At 35.1% G+C, this 25,841-nt stretch overlaps 1 pseudogene; it reads right to left on the bottom strand.

Moving 5' to 3' along the window:
- Nucleotides 1-2,558: 2,558 nt before the first annotated feature.
- LOC111097922 lies at nucleotides 2,559-24,459 on the bottom strand (annotated as a pseudogene).
- Nucleotides 24,460-25,841: the final 1,382 nt, after the last annotated feature.

The following is a 25,841-nucleotide window of genomic DNA, read 5'->3' as shown; positions in this document are numbered from 1 at the left end:
GTGGGCCTCTGACTGCCTTATTTCCTGCTTGCCCACTCTTTAAAAGCCAGTTACATTATCTAATTCAGTTCTAACCTAATTCAATTAAAATATTACTAAAGTTTATTGTATGTGAAGCAATGATTTAATTTCTCTGAGGAATGATAGTTAATAATTTATCATCTAAAAAGTAATAACACAGAAAGATAATATAACAATGGATATGTATGAATATTACATGCAGGTAAATATCCAGAGCCTTGAAACTGTGAAACAACAGACTGTGGAAAATAGTTGATAAATCATCCATTTTAACACACACGTTTCAGGGACTGACAAATCAAGTAAGAAGTAATAATTAGAGGTATCTGAGATAAGAGCAAAAAATGAATATACCTTGGAGTACTAGTTATAAAGGTATCTACACTAAATAAACTAGAACATTTACCAAAACAAACTGTGGATTAGGCCTGAGTAATCCATGATATCAGTATTATACAGAAGAAATGCTCCATTTATGAGGCAATGCAGTTAAGACTTAATAACGCAAAGCTATATTAAAAATTCAGTATGTTTAGAAATCATATGACATATGCTTAAATAATTTGTATTAAAAGGAAATTATAAAGAACACTAGAGATGATTACTAAGCTTTCAAAGGAAAGATTAATAAAAGAATGATATAATTTTGAAATTAGATGAAATAATTCCTATAAAACTACAAATTACTGAACTTAACTTTGGAGGAATAAAACATGAAAGAGTGATAAACAAATAAAAATGATATTCAAAACCCATGGCCATGAATATCCAAGGTCTGTTTTCATGGGAATTGTGTCAAAGTTTTCAGACTTAGTTACACTATCTACATAAACTACTGAAAGGGAAAAATCAGACCTTCCAAACTCATTTAAGGAGACTAGTACAATCTTATTCCCAATAAGGAGGAAAGGAAAAGTATTGGCTCTTCTTACTTACAATTATATACAAAAATCTGAAATACTGCAAGGGCTACATAAATTAAAATATATTTTATAAGATATAATGATCAAGTAACAGTTATATAAGTTATGAAATGATTCAACATCAGGAATTTATCAGTTTATTTTATGTAAGTTCATTTATGTATTAATGATTTCTAGGAAAATATCATTTAAACATCTTTAGATGTAGAAAAATGCTTTAGTAATGTTTTTATAACAATTATTAACAAATTGGGGTACATGGGAACAGACATTCATATGTACTTTTTAATTATGTAAGAAACATATGTATGCATATATAAATAGGTATATTTCTGTAAAAATGGACATTCCCAATAAGTATATCTAAAAACACATAAACATATATTTTTCCATTCAATTAAATGATTGCTGAAAATCTACAACAAACATACTTACTGAAAACATTAGATGCTCTTTTTTAAAAATGGGTCAAGACTAGGACATTCACTAGAACAGTTATATAACAAACATTTGATGTCTTGGTCAGTGCTCTGAGAGGAAAATAAGTATTGAGAATTCAAAGAGAAAAGATGAAATTGTGATTTGGGGCAAATTTAGAGGTTATGTACCTAAAACAACAATGATCACAATAAATCACGATCAATAAAGTATTAAGTATTTGGACTAATAAGTTTTCTACAAAGTTTTCAGGTAAAATACAAACATGATAAGTAGCATCCCTCTCTAAACCGGTTATAACCAACTATAAATAAGACACTGTAGAAAATTCACAAAAACTACAATGTATTTAGGACTTAGCTTAACCACGACTACACAAGAAATCTATGGAAAAATTATGAAGGTAATAAGGTAGAAAATGATCTAGATAAGTGGACATTGTTAGCCTTTAATCAATGATAATATATTTTTAAGACCTCTAATTTTTAATATTAGTTACTTTGATCAATTCCATTGAAACCTCCAGTTGGATACTTTTTTTTTTTAATTTTTTATTATTTATGATAGTCACACAGAGAGAGAGAGGCAGAGACACAGGCAGAGAGAAGAAACAGGCTCCATGCACCGGGAGCCCGACATGGGATTCGATCCCGGGTCTCCAGGATCGTGCCCTGGGCCAAAGGCAGGCGCCAAACCGCTGCGCCACCCAGGGATCCCCAGTTGGATACTTTTGAGAAACATGATGAATTTTCTATAAAATATAAGTGAAAGAATAAAGGTTAACAAGTAGTCAAATATAGTCTTAACCCTTGCCATTTCAAGTGTGATTCTTGGACAGGCATCATCATTGTCATCATAGTGGTGGGATCTGGAATATGCAGACTCTTGGGACTCACCTCAGACCTAGTGGATCAGAATATGTATTTTATCGAAGTCCCCAAGTGATTTGTATACAACTGTTTCTGTTTGTGTATTTGTGTCTGTTTGTGTATGTTTTACTAGACAAGAGATTAGTATAAATCAATAAGAAAAAGAGAAATATCTCAACATAAGATTGCAACAATTGGACCCAGAACTTACAGAAAAAGACTTAAAAAGTCAATAATCTTATAAGGAGAGGTTCATAGTCATTGGTAAATAGAAGAATTAAAAATTTTTTTCATACATCTGCCTTTATTGTGAGCAGCAGGTGGGAGAGACACTTCCATCAATAGAGGAGAAATTAGTTTACAAAAGTAGAGATTCAGTGAGGCCACCTGGTTGGAACTTTGGGAGATATTATGTAGGTGCTGACCCAGAACAGCAAAAAGGGAAATACAAAGCCCATATAGAGCAACACCACCAGGGAGATGGGAAGGCCTTTGTAGAGATCCCGAGTGTACTTGGTGGGGATAGCCTCTCAAAAGAAGAACCAGGTGGTGAAGAACATGCCAATGGCCAATAGCACCATAGTCAGATGGGAGAGAGCATCCAGGTTCACTGAGCTAGTGTATCTGCTCATGGCCTCAGCTCCATTTTGCCAGGAACAAGGTAATCCATTGCTTTGCCACTGGAATAGAAAAATGAAAATTATATCAAGAGATATCATTTTAGATACATTATGAGCCTGGATAACGCCACATATTTGGCAGAATGTGAACTACAGGAATCCTCATATTTTGTTGTGGGGATAAAAATTGCTGCAGAGCTCCTTGAAAGCACTGAAGCAGTATTTGGTAAAATTAAATATTTATAGGCTCTTTGAGCCGGCAATTCCAGTCCTAGACCCATACCACAAAGTCTATAAGGAAACACACACAGATTGATTAGTGCAGTGTTGCTTGTGATATCAACAAGCTATAGACGGTCTGGGCATTCATAACTTCATGATGGATGGATGCGTCTGGTAGGTGTACACTGTGGAATACTACACAGACATATTAGACAATGGATTAAATAAACACACATGTTGAAAACAACATGCCTTATAGGAAAGCAAAAACTAGCTTTATAGCATCGTTTTTGTGAGTTAAAAAGATAACAGAAACCATTCAATCTATGAGACCATATAGAAAAGAAGCATACACATCAAACACATTGGAATAGTTTACTATTTTAGGGAGGTAAGGAATGGGAGTGGGAAATAGGTAAAATATACCAAATAAGTAAATTCAGAAATGGACTAACGGTAGTAATTTGCTGTGAATTAAGGTGCATAATTAACTTTAATGGAAGAGAGAAAGACAGAGACAGAATGTAAATTATAAGAATTTTAATGTAAATTATATTAAAATAATCATGCAAATTATAATGCAATTGTGTACAATTTAAAAGTCAATAGCCCCTATTTCAAGAGTTTTGAAATCTGACATTGCCCAGTAAAATAATATAATGCTTAGAAGTGATCCTTCGGAAGGTTTTATTTTTAAAATTTTATTTATTTATTTATTTATTTATTTTTTATTTATTAAGATTTTATTTATTTATTCATAAGAGACATAGAGGGAGAGGCAGAGACACAGGCAGAGGGATAAGTAGGTTCTTCACAGGGAGTCTGATGTGGGACTCGATCCCTGGAACAGGGATCACACCCTGAGCCAAAGGCAGACACTCAACCACTGAGCCAACCGGGTGCCCCTCTCCTAAACATTTTAATACATCTTCATCATATTAATACTTTGCCATCTAATCTCAAAGAAACTTTTTAGTCATGGTTGTATTAAAATAATCTATAAAAATTTAAATTTTGTTGAGATGCAGCTAAGCCTTATCTTTTCAGACTTTTGGGTTGATTACACGAGGGTTCAGCTGTCCTGCTTCTGCATGTACTCATATGGTTAAATCCTGCTGCCCACAAGTGAAATTCTGTCCTAATAGAATCTTGCCCTTGCTCTTGTCAGACTGTCTTTGCTTTAGCTACTTTGAAATCTCTGCTTCCCTCTTCTCCAAATGTTTTCCAGACATATAAACGCAAACAATTATGTCTGTCAGACTGATGGCTAGAAAATCCTAAAACCATATTTATAATAGTTGGGTGTGGCAACACTTGTCTCATTTAAATATAGGCCAATGAGTTCTGTTACAGAAGTTAACAAAAATGTTTCCGATCTTCCTCTTAAATCTGTATTCTTTCAGTTCTTATCATAAGTGCTTTAATTTTAGAAATGCTGTCTGTTTTATTATTATTAATGATGAGTATTCAGATGATTTATTTCTAGGTGTCTTTTTATATATACCATTTGGCCATTTATTTAACAACATGAAACACCTCCCATGTACTTAGTGTGATACCAGGGGCCAGGGATGTCTGTGGGAATAAGGCTGCTTCTGTGCTCCTAGGAGCTTACAGAATGTGGAGAAAGGGGTAGGAAACAGTGCATAAAAGCCTATGTAGGCAGGGCAGTTGGTGAAGTACAAAGTGTTTATTTCTACCTGGAGAGACTAAGGAAATAAGAGGTAAAATTTCAGCAGATTCATGGAGAAAGTGACCAGACAAGGTATGTTTTCTGGCCCTCATTAACTCTGGTCCTGGCTCCCTTACTTACTTTCTTAATTACTTAATTTTACTCTTTTATTTTTCACTTGATTAAAATGACTCCTGGGCACACAAAATGTTTCTATAATCTAATGGACAGCATTATTTTTGTTAAGAAAAAAATCACTTGTAGAGAAAAAAAGAAAACCATTGCACGCATAGCTCTTTTCACCACTTGACTTTAATAAAAAGGTAATTATTTTGGCCTTGGAAAATAACAAGATTTCCACATAGTTTCCATCACTTAAGGGATTTCTTATTCCTGTATCATTGACTCCCCTAATACAAGTCTTCTCCAGCCCCTATAAGTTATTCTGTTTCAGCATCTTCTGCAGTGGTGCACAGGGCATGAGGCAGTTTTAGCAGGACCTAGATGGATTCCTTTTTTCCTTCTTTTTTTCTGAGATATAAGTATATTTTAATATCCATTGGACAAAAAAATATGGCACCATTCAAACATGCAGTTTTATAGAAAGAATTAGGCCAGACTGAAGTCTGTGACTAAGTAAAAAATTGGAAAATAAATGGTAAGTGAATAATAGCAGGAGTAATATATAGAAATGGAAAAATTGTGAGGGTACATCTTAGGTGGCTAAAGTGTAAAAAATTCTAGACTAAGTGTTTTTATGATCATTTTGAACTTCAACATTCAGTGTTTTTATGAAATCTGTTTACTGATGGGAGACCCTGAGACTTTTCAGAGCCTGAAATGTCCACTGAGGTATGGCAAAGAAGCCCATGTGAAAATGTACTAAGGATGCTCAGAATTTGTCTGAGATACAAATTAAGTCCCTTGGGATAATGAACATGGCCCGTAGGACATGCATTTACTCCTGCATGACAGGAGGGTTCAGTTGATGATGAGCAAAAGGAAACCACAATGACTGGAGGATAAGAAAGATTCCCACAAGTGACACTGAGGCTCCTGCAGAATGAAATCTCTCACCACATGGCTGACTTTCCAGTACAAGTTATGCTAGAAGAAATACTAAATCATCTAAATCATCTTTCTCTTCCTTCAGTAGACAGTGGCTTGTAAATCATTATCCTATGAAGAGACTTTCAAAGAATAAAGATTGAAATGAAATAGGAAAAGCATAGAAGTGTATCAAGCAGTCAATTAATATAAATTATATGTGTGTGGATTTGTGTGGTATTTGCCAGCTTTGAAAGTTGTAATTTTTTATTTATTGTAAACAAATATTTACTCCTGTACTTAGTTCCTTGAGGGATTTTGTAAAAATTATATGTTGTTCTTATTGTTCATATATATTGTTCATTGTAAGCACAGAAGTAAATATCTATGAGATGCAATTCAGTGATCCCTAGAAGGAAGAGCAGGGGATGGGCCTTCTTCCCTCTTCCTCTTCTTCTTTTTTTTAAAAATAGAATTTTGTTTATCTTTTATCCAGGTGTAGTCTTAACTGAAATTCAAATCTTTATTAATTATATTTAGTTTTAAAGTGTTAACATAACATTAGCCATTTTACCTAGTTTTTAGTGGACAAATCAAAGGCATGAACTATATTCACAGGGTTGTGTAACCATTATTTCTCTCTGTTCCCAGAAGTTTATCATCATCCAAAAAAAAATTCTGTAATCATTCAGAATATTTGTTGGGAGTAATGAAATACCATGAAGCAATAACTCCCCATTGCCTCCTCACCCCTGGCCCTGATAACCTCTAATCTATTTTCTGTCTTTTTAAATTTTCCAATTAAATTATTTGTATTTTGCGTAAATACAACCAAACAATATTTGTCTTTTTGTGTCATACTTACTTTACTTAGCAAGTTTTCACAATTCATCCATGTTGTAGCATGTATCAGGTTCCATTCCTTTTTGTGGCTGAATAATATTCCATTGTATAGAATTAACACAGTTTATCCATTCATCTGTTGAAGGATCCTTGTATTTAGCTAGTGTGAATAAAGCTGAAATGAACTTTGAACATATAAATGTCTTTCAGTCCATGTTTTCAATTCTTTTGGGTTTACATCTAGAAGTAAAATTATTGCATCATATACCAACGTTTGGCTTTACAAGGAACCATCAAACTATTTTCCGCAGTGGTTGCACCATTTTACATTCCAACAAGCAATGTATGAGAGTTCCACATTTCCATATCCTAGCCAACACTTGTTATTTTCAATATTTTTGAAATCAATTCAAATTGAAATTTTGAATATCAATACTGTAACCCTCCTTATAGATGTGAACTGGTATCTCCTTGTGGTTTTGATCTGCATTTTTCTCATGACTAATAGGGTTGAGAACCTTTTCATGTGCTTATTGGCAGTTTGTAGGTCTTCTTTGGTCTGTTCAGGTCTCTTACTCCATTTTACATGGAGTTTTGTTGTTGAGGTTTAGAGCTTCTTTACGTTTTGGATGTTAAACCCTTATCAGATGCATGATGTAAAAATATTTTCCCCCATTCTGTTGGTTGTATTTTTTACTTTTTTAGAGATTTATTTATTTATTTTGAGAGGGAGAGTCAGAGACAGAGAGAGAAAACATGATCGAAGGGAGGGGCAGAGGGAGATAATCTTTCAAGTTGACTCCCCACTGAGTAAGGAGCTCCATAAGGTGCTGGATCTCACAATCCATGAAATCATGACTGAGCCAAAGCCAAGAGTTGAACGTTTAACTGACTGAGCCACCTCAAATGCCTCTTTTTACTTTCTTGATAATGTCCTTTGATGTACAAAATCCTTTTTTAACTTTGGATGAAATCAAATTTGCCTATTTTTTCTTCAGTTGGTCATGCCTTAGTATCCTAAGAATCCATTGTCAAATCCATAGTAATGAAGATGAATCCTTTTGTTTTATTCTAAGAGTTTTATGGTTTATTTAGGTCACTGATTCATTCTGGATTGACTTTTGAATATGGTATAAGGTAGAAGTCTAGTTTCATTCTTTGGAATGTGGAAATCCAGTTGTGCCAGCACCATTAGTTGAAAAAACTGTTCTTTCCTCCATTGAACAGACTTGGTGCTCTTGTCAAAAGTCAACTGGTCATAGATGTATAGGTTTATTTTTATTATAAACTCTCAATTCTATTTTTTTGGTCTATATGTCTACCCTATGCTGGTCTTAAACTTACTTTTGTATTTTTTTCTTACAGTGGTCTCGTCCACAAATTAATTATGTGCATACCCTCTCAACCTGAATCTTCCAGTTATATTATCTAAGGACCTCTGAAGATTTATTTTCATAGTTCTGTTTTGTGCTTTGGTTTGTGTCTCTTTTGAAGTTATAAACAATGCCATCTATTTGTTACCATTTGTTCTACATATACATGTATAATAACATGTATAAATATATACCTCTATATATTTATACAAATATTTATACAAACCAGTGACAGTACATAGTTTTATCCTTACTAATCTTTAGCTAGCTCTCTCTATATAAGGGGCAAATTTCAAGGAGCTGTTTGTCTAGATCTGGATTTCTCTACCTTAAATGTACTTATTATTTAAAAAAATATTATTTGCTATTACATAGCTTATTTGCTCAAACTCTGTCATTGAGTTGAGGTCGTCCAATTCTATTGATTAGCTTTCATTATACTCTATTTGTTTTATATAATTTCTTCTATTTTTATATAGAAAATCTTAAGGTGAGTAGCAGCAACAACAGTGAAAAGTTGGCAGTAGGAAATAAGTGAGGAATTAAAATAAGCAAAGAATTGGGATCCCTGGGTGGCGCAGCGGTTTGGCGCCTGCCTTTGGCCCAGGGCACGATCCTGGAGACCCGGGATCGAATCCCACGTCGGGCTCCCGGTGCATGGAGCCTGCTTCTCCCTCTGCCTGTGTCTCTGCCTCCCTCTCTCTCTCTGTGTGACTATCATAAAAAAAAAAATTATTAAAAAAAAATTAAGCAAAGAATTAAAAGGCTTTCATTGACTTGTATATACTGGTGGAAGGTGGCTTTTTGGCTATTGGTATCTTGCATCACTGGGGTCTGTGATTATTGTATATGAAGGAATTAAAAACACAGTCTTCTCTGTGTCTATAATTAGGAGTATTACCCTTGAATACTACCTTCTTGTTAATGATATGTCTTTTAAATAGTTTGCAGATAAGAGGCTGGTAGTCCAGAGTTGCAGTTGCTCAAAAGATGAGAATCTAGGATAGTAGATTTCAATCACTGTGTCTTTTACTAAGATTTTTATGTGTGTCACAGAAAAAAAATGTTTTGTAATTAGATAAATTTGAGATAAACTTATTTATATAACAGTTTTGTTTCTTCTTAATTATAATTTTCTCAGAATCTTTCATGCAAGATGTCCATGATAAGAGAGTGTAGCTTGCAGCCTTCCATAGCTAAGATATCAGAAACTGATCTGCATAAGACAGCTATGTAACACCGTTTCGGATAACACAAATCTAGAAAAATATATCTAGACCCGTTTTTGGAAGATTGAGGGACAAATTATACTGAATAGGAGAGATAAATAATAGTATGACACCACAGAAAGAATGACTTTAGGTTTTTTATAGCAGAAGAACACCCAATAATTATTAAATATAAATAGAGTCAGGTTAAAAAAACAAAAAGAAAAGGAAAAACTAAATGGGATTAGACCAAAACGGTGATCTTCATCAACTGATTTGGGGCTGACATACACATCACTTTAGAAATGGAGGAAAACCTGGTTCTTGGCTATGTTAGATTACTATAATTGGAAAGGATAGCAATGCAGCTTAGTTGTAATAGTTTTCACATTGCACAAATTTGGTTTGTCTTAGGCATGTTTATTCAATGCTTATATGTATAGTTGCTGTATCTCTCTGTGCAACACCAGTATTAAAATGTATTATGCATGAAAGGTTCCAATGAAAGGAAAGGCTACAGAGGAATCTGGGTAGATAAATTATCTAAGGGTTTTTTGACAGTAAACTCAAAATACAACACAGGGAAAAGCATAACCTCTGTGATTTTTTTTAAAAGACTTTATTTATTTATTCATGAGAGACACACACAGAGAGAGAGAGGCAGAGACGCAGGCAGAAGGAGAAGCAGGCTCCTTGCAGGGAGCCCGAAGTGGGACTCGATCCCAGATCTTCAGGATCACGCCCTGGGTTGAAGGCGGCGCTAAACCACTGAGCCACCCGGGCAGCCCAACCTCTGTGATTTTAATGTAAAACTGGGAATGTCTTCAAGATGGACAATGCCTTTGTTCCTCAAGTCTGCTTTCGTGCTGCATAAATTTCATATAACATTTGATCTTAGAGCTGCAAATAGTTTTTGTTTGAGAGCTTACTAATTTTAACTTGAAGACTTTATTTTTATTATTTTTTTAAGATTTACTTATTTATTTATGATAGACAGAGAGAGAGAGAGAGAGAGAGAGAGGCAGACAACAGGAGGAGGGAGAAGTAGGCTCCATGCCGGGAGCCCGACGTGGGACTCAATCCCGGGTCTCCAGGATCGTGCCCTGGGCCAAAGGCAGGCGCTAAATCGCTGAGCCACCCAGGGATCCCCTAACTTGAAGACTTTAAATGATCAGTGAATTGCTCATGCTTTCAAGTTGGCCCCATGCTTTTCTGGGGGATAGATAGTATCTTTAAAAATTTTCAGTATTATATCCCCTATGAATGTCATTCAAGATAACAAATTTCAGTTAGCCTACAAAAGTAGCTTGTAGTCTTTTTAGAATGTAAAATAATATTAGGGTAAATCTTTACCAGCTATTGATGATGTGATAAATATAGATTATAATAAAACATTTCTTTTATAAAATAAACAAGCCACTTCTGTTGAGGAGTGAATGTGAGATCACTATGCAGATCCATTGGCAGGGTTCATTGCCTTTTGTTGCTCTATTATATAATTCAGAATGAAAATAGGATCCTCATTTTATAGTTGACTATTTTATATTTTTGGAATTGTTCCATAGTAATGCAGCAGGAAGGAAAAGAACTTATAATAATACAGAGATTTTATTTTATTTTATTTAAGATTTTATTTATTCATTCATGATAGAGAGAGAGAGAGAGAGAGGCAGGCAGCGACACAGGCAGAGGGAGAAGCAGGCTCCATGCCGGGAGCTGATGTGGGACTCCATCCTGGGACCCCAGGATTGTGCCCTGGGCCAAAGGCAGGCGCTAAACCGTTGAGCCACCCAGGGATCCCTTAATATAGAACTTTTAATATCCCAAATAGATTAGCTCAAAGTATCAGATATTTAATTTTTTTTAATCAGATAGGTGTTTGTTTTTGTTTTTGTTTTGTTTTGGTTTGTTTTTACTTTTGTTCATTTCTGGCATAATTAAACAACTGTGGATTATAATCATGTTTAGGTTTATTTATTTTTTATTTTTTAAAGATTTTATTTATTTATTCATGATAGTCACAGAGAGAGAGAGAGAGAGGCAGAGACACAGGGAGGAGGAGCAGGCTCCATGCAGGGAGCCTGACATGGGATTTGATCTCCTGGATCAGGATCGCACCCTGGGCCAAAGGCAGGCGCCAAACTGCTGCGCCACCCAGGGATCCCTCATGTTTGGGTTTAAATCTTACTCTTAATCATCTTGGGAAGTAAGTCATTCCCTGAAAATTCTTTGCCTTTTTTTCCCCCTTAACTTTGGTGGTGTACCCTTTCCCAGATCTCTCAGGTATTCATTGTCATGCTTGCTTTTCTCCATTGATCCCACTCTTAGGAATGGATCTGTAACTTGAAATGTAGGCTACAGTGTAAATATGACTTAATCACCCAAAATGTTATAGAGCATTGAGACAGCACTGTAGATTGATTTTGGAGAAATTTCATGCATCGCTCAGGACAGTTTAAGCATATATTTGGTGATTTATCTCTGTAATATTATTTACCAATATCTATTTATAGAATTCCAATAATATTGTAAGCCAGGACAATATGCCCGAGGATAAGAAACATTTTAGGTCTCTGATAATCATCCCTCTGGCTCTAAAGATGGAGTTCCTACTTCCAAATAGTCATGAGAATTTCTGAACCTCAGAAAGTCATGTTCTAGCCTTCTGAAAGGGTCTTTTCTCTTTTCAGCCTTTATAGATTCCTGTCCCTAGAGCCCTTCCACAGTGGCAAGCTGAGTTTTGAATTATGGTTTTATTTATTTACCAGTGGGAACTTTTTAAGCTATGAAAACATGTTGTATTTGGTTTGCATTTATTTAAAACACATGTGTCATATTTATTGATTCTGGAGAAAGCATTTATAAGTAAAAAAAAAACTTTCTGTAGATATTAAAGAAACAAATTAATCTTTTGGACAATATGCTTGGAGTCATGATCTCTTAAGGTTCAGGGTTCCTTGGCTGGAGAACAGCAGGTAAAACTTCTTAGTGGGAAGTACTGAGATGGAATACAAGAAGCTCAGAAGGAAAGTTGGTTTCTTTTGCACTTCTCATCCTGTCACTCATTAGCTGATCATTTTAGCAAATTTCTCCTTCCTCTCTTGACAGCTCAATCTGCTCTTCTGCCTTCAGACCTATTATCTGAAAATTTAAAGCATGGAACATAGAAAATAAGAAAAGATAAAGGTGAGAAGGAGCTCACCTGAAGAGAGGATGAATGATGAAGGAGGGGAATAGCTAAATGGTACTTTTTTTGAATTAATTGTATTCTTCCTTTTTTCTTTCCTGGGCTTCTGTTCACCAAAGAACTCTCCATTCTTGATCAATAGCAGTTTGATGCTGCCGCCATTTATCATCAGGAATAAGTTGAGCCTTCCTGCCTTCTGTTGTTTGGCGTTTAATTTTACCAAGCCCTGGATTTATTCCCTCTCATTTCCTCTTTGGAAATATTGCTTAGAAAGCAAAAGTAACTAACATTTGATTCAATTGGAATTTAATCTTCTGAGTTCTTCCAAGGCAATACTAGTCTCATTATAGCCTGTTTTATACAGACTCTGGAACGGCAGGAGGAAAAAGTAAGAAGAGGTAGGTAGGTTTCTAAATGCTAAATGATCCAATTATAATTAGTTTGTCCCAGATAACTCAAGGCCTAGGAAACAGAGACAGCCTACTGTAGTGGAACTTGCCTTGTTTTAGGAGAACAACCATCAGGAACAAAATTGTCAAGAAAAGAACAAAAATTTCTAGAAACAGGATTTTAAGTCAATCAGGGAAAAAACAGCAAATAAATGGATGATGCTGTAATGATGTAATCAGCAATGGCTTCTGGACTCAGGCTTTTGAATAAAACGTATTTTTGGACCTCAGAACCATTAGGAATATGTGAAAGAGGGAAATTTTCTCTGTCTTCTCCATTCTCTGTTTTTCATGAGAGTATAGATTAACAGGGTCAAACCTAGGTTATGCCTGTCAGCTGAATGAATGTACCTCAGTTTTGCTTAGGAAGATAAAGATGAAGGAAGGAAGATTTGAAGGAAGGAACACTGTGAAGGCAGGAAGAAGATTTTTGATTGACAATGAACAAATTCTGTCTCCAAGAATGTTTAATGTCAGTTTCTTAAGACAACTAAGGAACTGCAAAGTGTTATTTTCTACTTAATTTAGCAAATGGCATTCTAAGATTTGAGTAAGTTAAATGTGTAATCCCACATGGGAACTAACTAAACTGAAAGCAACACTAACCTACCAGTCAAATGAGACACAGTAGAACCAGTGACAGAATCAGGATCTAATCAGAGTCACTTCCTTTAGGCAAAGCTCGTATATTCAGAAATTGCTGAATTTCTGAAGAATAGAAAGTCATAAGTTACCATTAAACAAAAGAAGATAACAGTTGATATGTAGTTGAGATTATAAGGTAAACAGAAGAGAAAGCCAAAGATAGGATACACCTATCCCCTTTGCCTTTCTGGGAGGAATTTCTCTTGCTATCTCGACTCAAGGAATTTAGGGAAACTAAATGTTGCTTCTTTAAGAGAAAGTAAACCAAACTTGAGATTACAGTTACAAGTTAATTGCTGTATTTTTGTTTCTTGGTAGAAAATAAAACATTTTTTCCAAACTTATTTTCCTTTATTTATTTGCACAGTGAGTATAACCAATGTGTACCTGAGTTCAATATATTAATGATGTTTACTAGTCATGTGACTTGAGGCAAATAATATTTTTTAGCTCTTTTCCTCATCCACAAAATGGGAATTATAATACAGTCTTCTTAAATTTGTTGAAAAGGTATAAGGAGATTTTAAGATATTATAGGTTAAAAGAAGATTTTTAAGATAGTATCTAAAAAATTTGGACATGGATTATCAGTAAACACCATCTCTGAGAAGCTTTATTTTTTTTTTTAAGATTTTATTTATTTATTCATGAGAGACACAGGGAGAGAGAGGGAGGCACAGACACAGGCAGAGGGAGAAGCAGGCCCCATGCAGGGAGCCTTACATGGAACTCTATCCTGGGTCTCCAGGATCAGGCCCTGGGCTGAAGGCGGCGCTAAACCATTAAGCCACCCGGGCTGCCCTCTGAGAAGCTTTATGTAAGGTTATAAACTTACCAATACACAGAAAATACAAATAAAATGAAGGATTCTTCAAAAAACCAAGCCAAAATAAAAGGTCAGTTTTCCAGAGTGGTGCATTAGAAACGGCAAATACCCACCATTTGCTTCGACGTGGATGGAACTGGAGGGTATTATGCTGAGTGAAGTAAGTCAATCGGAGAAGGACAAACAGTGTATGTTCTCATTCATTTGGGGAATATAAATAATAGTGAAAGGGAATATAAGGGAAGGGAGAAGAAATGTGTGGGAATATCAGAAGGGGAGACAGAACATGAGAGACTCCTAACTCTGGGAAACGAACTAGGGGTAGTGGAGGGGGAGGTGGGCGGGTGTGTGTGTGTGTGTGTGACTGGGTGACGGGCACTGAGGGGGGCACTTGATGGGATGAGCACTGGGTGTTATTCTACATGTTGGCAAAATGAGCACCAATAACAAATAAATTAAAAAAAAAACAAAAGGTCAGTGCACTAACAGGATAATAAAATGATTGCTACTATTAATAATAAATTTTAGAAAGAGCTATTTATAAGACTTAGTGCATATCTGAAATAGTATTTTATGCTTGTAACTTCCAATGAGTTCATAATCATTTGCAAATAAAAAGTATATACGCTTTTTAAGGGAATCGGCAAGTAGAAACACCTGTATTTTGTTAGAGGAGGACTTTTCTATGTAGGTTTTGGTAATTTCCATCAGGCCTTAGAAGGAATTACAGAGGAGCAGAAATAAGGTCCTGGGTAGAAATTAACCCATTTGTAAAAGACACTTAACATTTATAAAGAAAATCTCAATCTGTTAGGGTGTCTTCCTCTCTGTACAAAGAAGAGGTGTTGAATAAATTTCCAAACGATGACTAAAACTCTTATCAATACTTACCAACTTAAATCTATATAAAAACAATATTCTTGTTTACTGTGTTTTACCTGGTAAACTCCCATAGCTGGCCTCCCTTCCCTAACCAACATTTCTTTTGTCTTTAGCTGGAGATGATATTTAAAGTGATGGCTGTGATCATTTAGGGGAACTATTCAGTGTTCCAGAATAGCTTCCATGTATACAGGAGGTATACATGTTATTAAACTTGTGTTTGTTTTTCTCCTGTTAATCTGTCTTTTTATTACAGGGCAGTCTCAGCCAAGAGCCTAGAATGGTAGAAGAAAACATTTTTTTCCTCCTCTATGGAATTATTAGAAATCCTATGTTTTGATATATATTTGTGGCTTTTTGTATCGTGACCTATCAGCGAGTGGAATGTTACAGTTATAAAAATATTTTTTAGGTCATTGAAAATACATCATTATGTATGTATTATGTGTGATGCATATATATTATTCATTTGCCCAAATCCAAAGAATGTATAGCACCTACAGTAATCACTAAATTATGGATATTGGGTGGTGATGAAATCTCAGTGTAGGTTTATCTTTGGTGAAAAAATACACCATTCTGGTTAAGTGATGTTGCAAATGAGGGAGAATATGCATGTGTAGGGATGGTATCTCACAATTTTCTTGTAAACCTAAAACTATCCTTTAAAAAACAAAAAGGCTTTTAGAAAACATTAAACAACAACAACAACAACAAAATATTTTTATGTAATTCTGGTTGTTGTAATGATGTGCTGACTTTATCCATGCTACTAGACCACTAAATATAGTAAAAATAATAATGATTTTTAAGAAACTCTAGCAGGATTGTGATACTGATTCATAGGCAGATCTACCTGTAGTTTAGAAATATAAATACAAAACTACATATGGCAGATTTCCTTTATTAAGCTACTCTGATTAAAGCTACTTAATACACTAGTGAGAAAGCAATGTCTATGGAGATATTTTGAGATTGTTGACTAACAGATATTTCTCATTGTTCACCAGGATGGAGAACAATATATATGAGGAACCTCTTTCTGTCTCAGGAGCTCTCTGATTTATACTCTGCTCAGACAGGTATATAATGATTTGAAATATGTAGGGTTGTTCTAGAGATAAACAGCTGTATAGTCAAATGTTAGTTAATTTGGATTAAGAATTCCTGGAAAATAAAGTGACTTTTGTAAACATATCAGCTCTTTCTTGGCAAGTCTATTTGTATTCTACATATTGATTCATATTACACACATTATGTAGAAGTACCTGTTCACCTTAAAAATAAAACAACCAATTGCTTTACCGGCATGATAGGTTTATTCAGGAATAGCAGAATTACAACTCAAAATATGCAAGCTGTGGCAAACGATAGGCAAACTTGAAGGCTAAAAAAGAGGAATCTTACTTTATAGAGAAAAGGATGAAGTTGGGAAGTCAGAAGGGGAGTGTGAGTTCAGGATGGCAATGGACTCTCATTGGCTGAGTTGTGGTATTTTCTTATTGACTGGGCTCCCTGCTGGGCCAGAAATTCCTTCCTTCCTTTTGTAGTAGGTTTCTTCCTTTTGGAAATGCTCAGTGTCTCTGTTGGGGTCTGCAATTGACAACGAGTTGTGGTACATTATAGAACTCCCTCTTCCGCCCTCCCAACTTCATTTTAAATGGGGTTTCTTTTATTAAGTTTCACATCCATCTTATAATTCTTTCTTGCTACATTGGTTATTTGGGATATTAGGAGAGAGAAAGAGAAGCTTAAAATACCTACAGTTATTACTGGAAGCAAAAACATGTGACAGATAAAATAAGAATTGTGTGCATCTCTTGCCACTGGCATCATTATCAGCTAGGGACTTAGAAATGCAAATACTTGGGCTCCACCTCAGCCCTACTAGATCAGGAATTCTGAAGGTGAGGTCTGGCAAATGGATTTAACAAGCCCTCTAGGTGACTTTAATGCATGCTAAACTTTGTGAGTGACTGTTCTAAAGGACAGGGGTTCCATTGTAATAAGTATTGGGAAAATATGATTACATGATGGATATTTCAAGCTCTGCAAAACAGAAGAGAGTCTTGACTGAATTAGAGGAAATTAATATGAAATTCAGGTCTTATGTGGCTTATAGAGGCTGAGAACCAATTAAAATCCCAAATTATGTCTTTCCCATATCTTCTCACAGACTACTCTTGGAATGTGCATAATTTTTATGCAGTCCCAGCACATGCACACACACATACACGCATACATAATTCACATGAAAGAATGTAAACAAACCAAATAGAAGTCACTTTTGATTCTTAGTTGCTCTGCATTAGCTGTGTACTTCTTGTCTCAATTATTTAAAAAAAATCCTATTCAAATCTTGTTTCATACACATCTCTCAAAATGAAAGTACATTAATGAACATAAGAAAGAGAAAATTGCTAAAGAAATGACTACTGTAATACTGACGGCCTTCATTTCTATTTCTTTATACAAAGAGATCTTTTGGTTAGCCCCAGTAATATTTTAGTTATTTAGAAAAAAAATAGAACATTAAGTTGTCGTTTTAAAACCTCCCTTGTAAATATAGCATGCAATTAATTTTGCAGCCCAGGTACACAATTTTCACTTGATGGGAAATTAAGTTACATAAGGAGGTCATATTTTACATAATTTATTTTTGATTAAGTAAATGTATTTGCTGATATTTTGTTTCTACATAAATTTCTTAGATAAAGCAAAATTCACATTTTGTATCATTTAATGTGTGTGGCTTATTTAAAAAAAATTTTATTTATTTATTTGATATCAAGCACAAAGGAGGCAGGCATAGGGAGAAGTGGAACTTGGGCTTGATCCCAGGACTCCCAAGATCATGACCTGAGCTGAAGGCAGACACTTAACCAAGTGTGCTGCCTAGGTGCCCCTGTGTATGGCTTATTTTTAAAGGAACCAAGGAGCAAGGATCAAATAACACTGAAATTAAGTTGTTTTGTTAAACTGTTTGATTTGGACTAGTTTTAAATTTCAGGTTAATTTGCAAAGATAGCACAGAAAGTTCCAGTGTACCCTTTACCCAATTTCCCTTAAGACTAGCACTTTGTATAATTATGCTATGTTCTTTAAAACTGAGAAATTAACAGTGGTACAATGCTATCAACTAAACTACAGACTTTATTGAGATTCCATCAATGTTTCTGCTACTCTCTTTTCTCTGTTTTAAGATTCAGTTTAGGATCCCAGATTAAATTTAGTTGTTGTGTGTGCTTAGTTTTCATATCTGTGAAAGTGTCCCAGTGTTTTTCTCTTTTATTTATTTTTTCTCTTTTATTTTTATTTTATTTATTTTTATTTTATTATTTGTGTGTGTGTGTCTTTCTCTTTTAGAAGTAATTGGGAATTGGCACTTTTTCAGAAGAAATGGGTAGATATTTTTAAGAGCCCCTCACTTTTGCTTTTTTTTTTTTAAGAGTTTTTAAATATATAATTTATTTTTTCATGAGAGACACAGAGAAAGAGGCAGACACAGCAGAAGGAGAAATAGGCTCCCTGCGGGGAGCCTGATGTAGGACTTGATCCCAGGACTTCGGGATCATGACCTGAGCTGAAGGCAGATGTTTACCACTGAGCCACCTGGGCGTCCCCTTCAGTTCTGCTTTTATAATGTTTTCTCATGCACATATAACAGACATGAGTTCATACTGACATCTCTGACTCTTAATTCACCTCAGAAGTCATCCTACCCTCCTTCTACTTCCTTTTGCTTTTTTGTAGCCTCTTTATCTTTTATGATAAACCGACTCTAAATACCTGTAATTTGTACAATCCTGGTATACATGTAAAGTAACTAAGAAATGCTAGCTCTTACCCCTATGAGATACAAATTTACCATCTAGACTACAGAGCTCACGAGTGGTTCTCTTTGTCTCTAGTCTGATGGCATCCAGTGAAAACGTTGGTTGCCAAACTTTCTGAGTCAACTCCTTTTTGCCTACCCCCTTTGCTTTCTTGTTTTACAATTGTAACACAGTTAGATTGTTTTTATGGATTAAAATAATGGTTCAGTTGTATTATTTCCAGCTTCCCTTGCATTATTTACTATCAGTAATGCTAGCTTTGCTATACAGAATTTCTAAGTATGAATATATATCTCTGTAGGCTTTTTTTTTTTTTGTCCTTTGGTATATTTGTTCATCTGTATGCTAATGTCATTTATTTTATTTTTTTAAATGTTTTATTTATTCATGAGAGAGAGAGAGAGAGGCAGAGACACACACAGGAAGAGGGAGAAGCAGGCTCTATGCAGGGAGCCTGATGTGGGACTCGATCCCGGGTCTCTAGGATCACACCCCAGGCGGAAGGTGGCATTAAACCGCTGAGCCACCCAGGCTGCCCTGCCATTTAGTTTAAATAAAACTTTATAAGAATCGATGTCTGCTAGGAGATGCCTTCCTTCATTCTCATTATTTCAGCTTTATGAATTTGAAGAATGCTTTTTAAATTTTATGAGAAAGCCAATTCAGATATTAATGGGATATATTTTATGAATATTGTCATCTTCATTGTACAGTTTTCCTATCCATTAAGATAGTGTATTTCCACATTTTACATATTCCCTGATGTCCTTCCATAATATTCTGTACATTTTAAGTAATTCTTTTTATGATTTTTGTTAGTTTTATTTCCAGTTATCTATAGGTTTTTTATTATAATAATTTTAAAAACATCTATTCCTAAATGTTTCTTACCAGGTTATAGGGAAAGATGGATTTTTGGGTAGTCAACTTTCAGACACTTATACAGTTATCACTTATAAGCTGTGATAATTTGTAGGTTCTCCTGGATTTTTTTTTATGATTACATTGCACATTTAGTGGACAACTGCACTTTTGCTTCTATTCTCATCTTGAAATCGGTCTCAGTCTCTCTCGTACTTTGTTTTGTTGCATTACCTGAATTTTGTAATATCATGGTAAAGAGAACAATAATAGCAGGCATAGTCTTGCTTCTAACTTTTAAAAGTTGTCTTTTGACACATCACCAATATATGTAGATATCATTTTTTGACAGATTTTTTTATTGGTTAAAAAGTTAAATTTATTCCTTATTCACTGAGATTTTTCTCTTAAATCGTGAATCATTAAACTTTCACCAACATTCCTATGCATTTATTAATAAGGTCATTTGACTTCTGATTTTTTACGGTTCAGTTTGGTGAATTACTTAAAGGATTGCTCAAGATTAAGATAGCTATTATATTCCTCTGATTAAATTAGATGTAGTAATGATTTACTCACTATTTTTTTGTGTATTTTTTTATTCAGTTTGCAAATATTTAGGATTCCCACATAAAAATTCACAGGTAAAATTGGCCAACAAAGTTGCTGGTTGTTTGTTTTGGTATTTTTGTTTTGTTGTGAGGTGTTTTTGCTGTTTGCTTGATTTTGGCATCAAGATAATGGAGTTTTTGTAAAATTAGTTACATTACTGTCCATTTCAAAGAGCGGTATGTGATATTTCTGGTTTCTTCTTTAGGGGCTCAGAAATAGGGAAGACAGGTGTAAAGCTCAGGTAAGGAAAATATGTGATATGTGATATGTTCCTACCCCAGTTCTGGCTTTAAGTAGGCTACCAGAATTTAGATGCTTTTCCCAGAAAAACAGAGCATAATTATTAGGAAAAACAAATAAATATGAGTGTTTTTATACACCTATGTTTATAAATTTAAAGATTTGTACCTGATACACAAACAATTGAAGGACTCTGTGTGTGTGTGTGTGTGTGTGTGTGTGTGTGTGAGAGAGAGAGAGAGAGAGAGAGAGAGAGAGAAGAGACAGAGAAAAGGTGTGAAATCATATGAGACATAATAGACATGCAGGAAGGATAAATCAGGAGAGAAACAAAACAGAAAAAAATCATTCAGGAATTCTGTTTGAGTGAATTTTGGCTTTACTACTTACTGAAGGAATATTAGGATGAAGGAGAAAACCTTACCAGGATATGTGACAGGGAAAGGCACTGTATGAAAGCATTTTAAAATTATTCCTCCACCCCTGAGAAGAACTATCTCATAAAATTAATAAACTTATTTTCATTTAAATGCATTACTTTTAAATTTTTATTGTTGCCTCTTCAGCACTCTTGGGCAAAAATGTATTATTACCCCTTTGGATTTGCACCTGGTCAATTCCCTAGGACTTTGTAACTATCTGCTTCCCCAGATGTGCTGAACAGCAGTGATCCAAGGATCATTTATCTTCCTTAAATAGCCACAAAATAAAGTGAGGAAAATCAAAGAAAGTCATTTCTTTGACATCTAAAATGTGCATTACTTCCAAAAAGAAATATATAATAATTATAGCCAAGAATAAAGTTGTTATAATCTTTAAAAACATAAAATTACTAAAATCATGCTTTACTCAATCCAACTCTTGTCTCTCATAGACTCATTATGCATGCTCCTTTAAGAAGAGCAGATGTTCAGGAATTATTTTTTATTTTCCACCAATTAAGTAATGTAACCTTGGCACAATATCTATATTTGGCCATCCGAAAGGAATGCTTATTAGTATCAATGTAGTATGCAGTAGATGCCTAAAAAGCAATAGAAGATTCATATTCCACCCCATAGTTCATGATCTACAGTCTTGATAAGAATATTTGGAAAATACAGTGGAAGTACAACAAATCTGGTGTCTGAGGGTCAGAGAATAGATTTCTTTTCCCTTATAGTTCTTTTATCTCAATCCTGTTACCACATTTGTCAGTTTTTAATATGCGATATGTATCTTTCACAATGAAGAAATGCTAATAGCTATTATTCACTTGCCTCTGAAAATTTAACTACCTCTATCCACTAGTGAGTGGGATTACTTATGTGTGTGGGTTGAGACCTGCTGTAATTAAAATTACTTAACAATGTGTAATTTTTATTCAAAAAGAATTGTCTGTGCTTTGGGAGTCCCTTTGCAGCCATATGCTCTAGTATGATTATTAGATATATAAGGACAGTGTGTATGACATAAAGGTACCATGAGAACACAAAGGGATAGAATTTTTGTTATATTAACAATCACAGTCTTATTAACACAAATTTTAGAAAAAGAAAACTAGGGTATTGGCTGTCATATAGAAAAATGGTTTGATAAACTTTGCTTGCTCCACTGCAAAGAAAAAAAATGAGACAGGAGTTGAAAATAGGTAGACAAAATTGTTTTTAGACCTGAGTAGTTAACAATAAAATAAATACTTACCTCAAATAATCTGTGGTTCCTAATATGCTTCACCTGTAGTGAAAACACAAATTTCCTCATAAACTGGCTTATTTGACCATATCTATATAATAAATATGTAATGTTTTGCAACTATAATTTGGTGAATGTTTAAGAGATGGAAGCAAAATAGACACAAACTTAGTATTTTAAATAAGTATTAAATATCAAATGGCATATTTTCACATGAAGTCAGGAAGAGAAGAAAACTGAGCTGAATACATTAATTCATCCTTTTATAACGCAAAGGGAGCCTGCCATACTCTGCATCTTTAAATGTTCTCTAGAAGAGGATGCCAGTTAGTGAACAAATGAAAGGTGAATATAGGGGTTGCTTCAGTGTAGTTTCACAGGACAGCTGCATAGTACTTCAGTATAGATTTGTTATATAGATCTGGTTTCCTTTGCATTTCTGTGTACTTCTGTGTCTTTTATATTTCAATAATTACAAGCTATGATTTGAATTAGTATCAAAAATATGAGAATGATAGTTTTAGTGTTTTAGTAGGTATCAATACTGTGACTGGCAGCTGTAAGGTGACATTACAGTAAAATAATGAGTTTTGAAGGTTTACATCATAATAGGTACATTCCTCACACATATAAAAAGCTGTTTACTCTTTACATCTTCAGGAAAATAATCTGTTATAAAATAATACTTAAACTTAAGTATCAAGTCTGGAAATCTCTGAAAAGCAAGATGCTAGACAGTCTGGTTCGTCTCATACTGTCCCATCTTCATTTCAAGTCACTATGAGCAAGGTGTGCCACTGTGAGAGAACTGGGACCATTCTGTTAACTTCTTGCTTACTTTGCAAGCTCACATTTAACCCAGCACACATCCCTCTCATCACATTTGGCAGAACACCCAGTGTTTGTAGTTTGCCAGGGCACCTTCCACCACACAAACCTTGGAGCTAAGTGATGCAGGAAATTGAGGGGAAGAACTTCTGTTGTTCAGTCCATCATGGTCACTGGTGATCAAGCTGAGTTAATCTCTCCCAAAACAAGCAGCCCCATCCATCCGAATGCCTGCTTCCTTACCGCCAAGCCAGACTGCTGGTCCTCGGCCATGGCTCCCAAGGGTGAGGGGCAATGTGCTAGGACTGCAGGGAGCACAGAGGCACTCCCTCCCAGGCACTCTCTGTTCTCTGGTGCAGTGAAGGAATTTTTTTGAAGGTATCTGCTTTTCCAAGAACCTTATTAATTCTCTACCACTCTTGAAACATACTTCCTTTCTCTCTGTAGTTGAATCATTTCCTTCTCCCTTGAAGTTTTGTAGCCATGCTGGAGCATCCCAGAACATCAAATACTGTTTTCAGATTCTAGGGAAACCCAGATATTATCCAAGAGCAAAAATGCGGCTGCTCTGAAAAGAAGTAAGGAGTGAAAGGGGGAAAAACTCTTTTTATGTATAGCAAAAACTACACAAATGTAAAAATTTTCAGAATACTATTTTGCAAAGTTATGTACTAAATCTTGCTTAGGTTTTTTGTTAGTTTTTGGTTTATTTTATTTGTTTGGGTAAAACAAAAAATGTACATCCTTAGGACCTAAGCAAAGGAATGTTTTTTCTAGAAATAATATTAATAATCAAGTAGAAGGATTCTTCAAAAAAATGAGAAAAAGAGGTGGGAAAGATTCAGACTGCACTTGAAAGGAAGTGCTTATTTTCATCAGTACAGACTGCTATAACAAAATACCGTAGAGTGGATGGCTAAAACAACATGTGTGTATTTCTCACAATTCTGGAAAGTAGGAAATCCAAGGTCACGGTACTAACATTGCCTGACTGGAGTGGCTTCATGGCTTGTAGACAACTGTCTTCTCTCTGTGTGCTCTCGTGGCCTATCCTCAGGGAGTGCTTCTAGAGAGATCTGTGGTCTCCTCCTTTAAGAAAATTGCTAACTCCATCATGAAGGTACCACCCTCATGACCTCATCAAAAACCAACCACCTCCCCCAAAGCCTACATTTAGGTATCCTCATGTTGAAGGTGAACATTTCAACACATGAATTTCAACGGAACACAAACATGCAGTCCATTGTGATGTTATTAGGAGCATTTTTTTTCAACTTAATGTAACTAACACACAATTTTCAGGTTTAAATTTATCATCCTGGCCATCATGCAGGCCACTATTGTTCTTTCTTCTTCTGTTCATGGCTGAATCTTAATCATGATCTCTCTTCCTTTCTTCAGTTATGTGGCTATCCCAATCAGCTACCTTGGCATTTCTCCTAATATATCTTACCATTTTTTCAAATTCAGTAAGCCCAAAACTGAGCTTACCCTCATATTTTTCTCAAAACATCCTTCCTGGCATTCTGAATTCTCTGACTTGAGCCAACAATGACCTGGTCCACTCATTCCAGAGTTTCAGTCATCTTTGAAGTATTCCTGTAATTTCCCCTATCAAGTATGGTTCTCAAGTATGATATACTTGATTTTTCCTTTCTAGCCTTACTCACTTCACTGTCATCATTTCTGATTCAGGCAGTTATTATTATTTCATGTTTAGAGGATTGCCACTGTCACTTTACTTTTTTTTTTTTTTTTTTTCTATTTCTACTCCTGCCAGACCCTATTGTAGCCCCTGGATTTTTCCTTCTCCAGTTTACCTTGGTTAATGTTACTCCATTGCTTAAGATTGTGGATTCTTTCCTTATATTTCTGTGGTAACAATTGCTTGTTTCTGGCCATCACAGCCGTATGATATGGTCTCATTTCACTTCTACATTCACCTCCATCAAACTCACTGACAAAATTTTTCTTTCTTGCCTGCCTTTCCCTTTCCTGGTACACTTTCAGAGCTTTTGTCTTCCGCATCTCAAAATTCCGCCATTCCTTGAGGCCTGGTTTTATTTGACACTATCTTTATTAACTCTACCTGATGTTCCAGCCATTCATTAATAGACTTCTCTCACAAGAACTGCTGTTATATTTCTTATGCCATCCACTTGATGCACAATGTCCATTGATTCGCATTTTACTTTGTTTGGGTTATTTTGTTTTGCTTGGGTTTATTTGTATCTAAAGCAGGCTTAAATTTACATTCACAACTCAAGATCTGTACATGTGTAATTTTAGTTATCTTTTACACCACAACTAGCTTTGCTTGGAACTGAGCCAAGTTCTGGGGTTCACACTTCTGATGAAAAGTCTTTTGATTCTCAATAATCACACACTAAGATATCTCAATTTCCACAACAGGAAAGGGCCCAGGATGTTTTTTAGATTTCTTCTATCACTCTCTGGAAGTGCGCAAGATAAGATAGGGATGATGTTACCATTGTGTCTGTCATTACAGTAGCAGACTCATAATGGCTTATGTCCAAGTGCATAGTTCTATCTTAGCCTCTGCTG

Source organism: Canis lupus, chromosome 11, assembly GCF_011100685.1.
Source record: "Canis lupus familiaris isolate Mischka breed German Shepherd chromosome 11, alternate assembly UU_Cfam_GSD_1.0, whole genome shotgun sequence".
In the NCBI taxonomy this organism is placed as follows: domain Eukaryota; kingdom Metazoa; phylum Chordata; class Mammalia; order Carnivora; family Canidae; genus Canis; species Canis lupus.
Note: the sequence above shows the minus strand (reverse complement) of the source record. Positions and strands in the feature narration are given on the sequence as shown.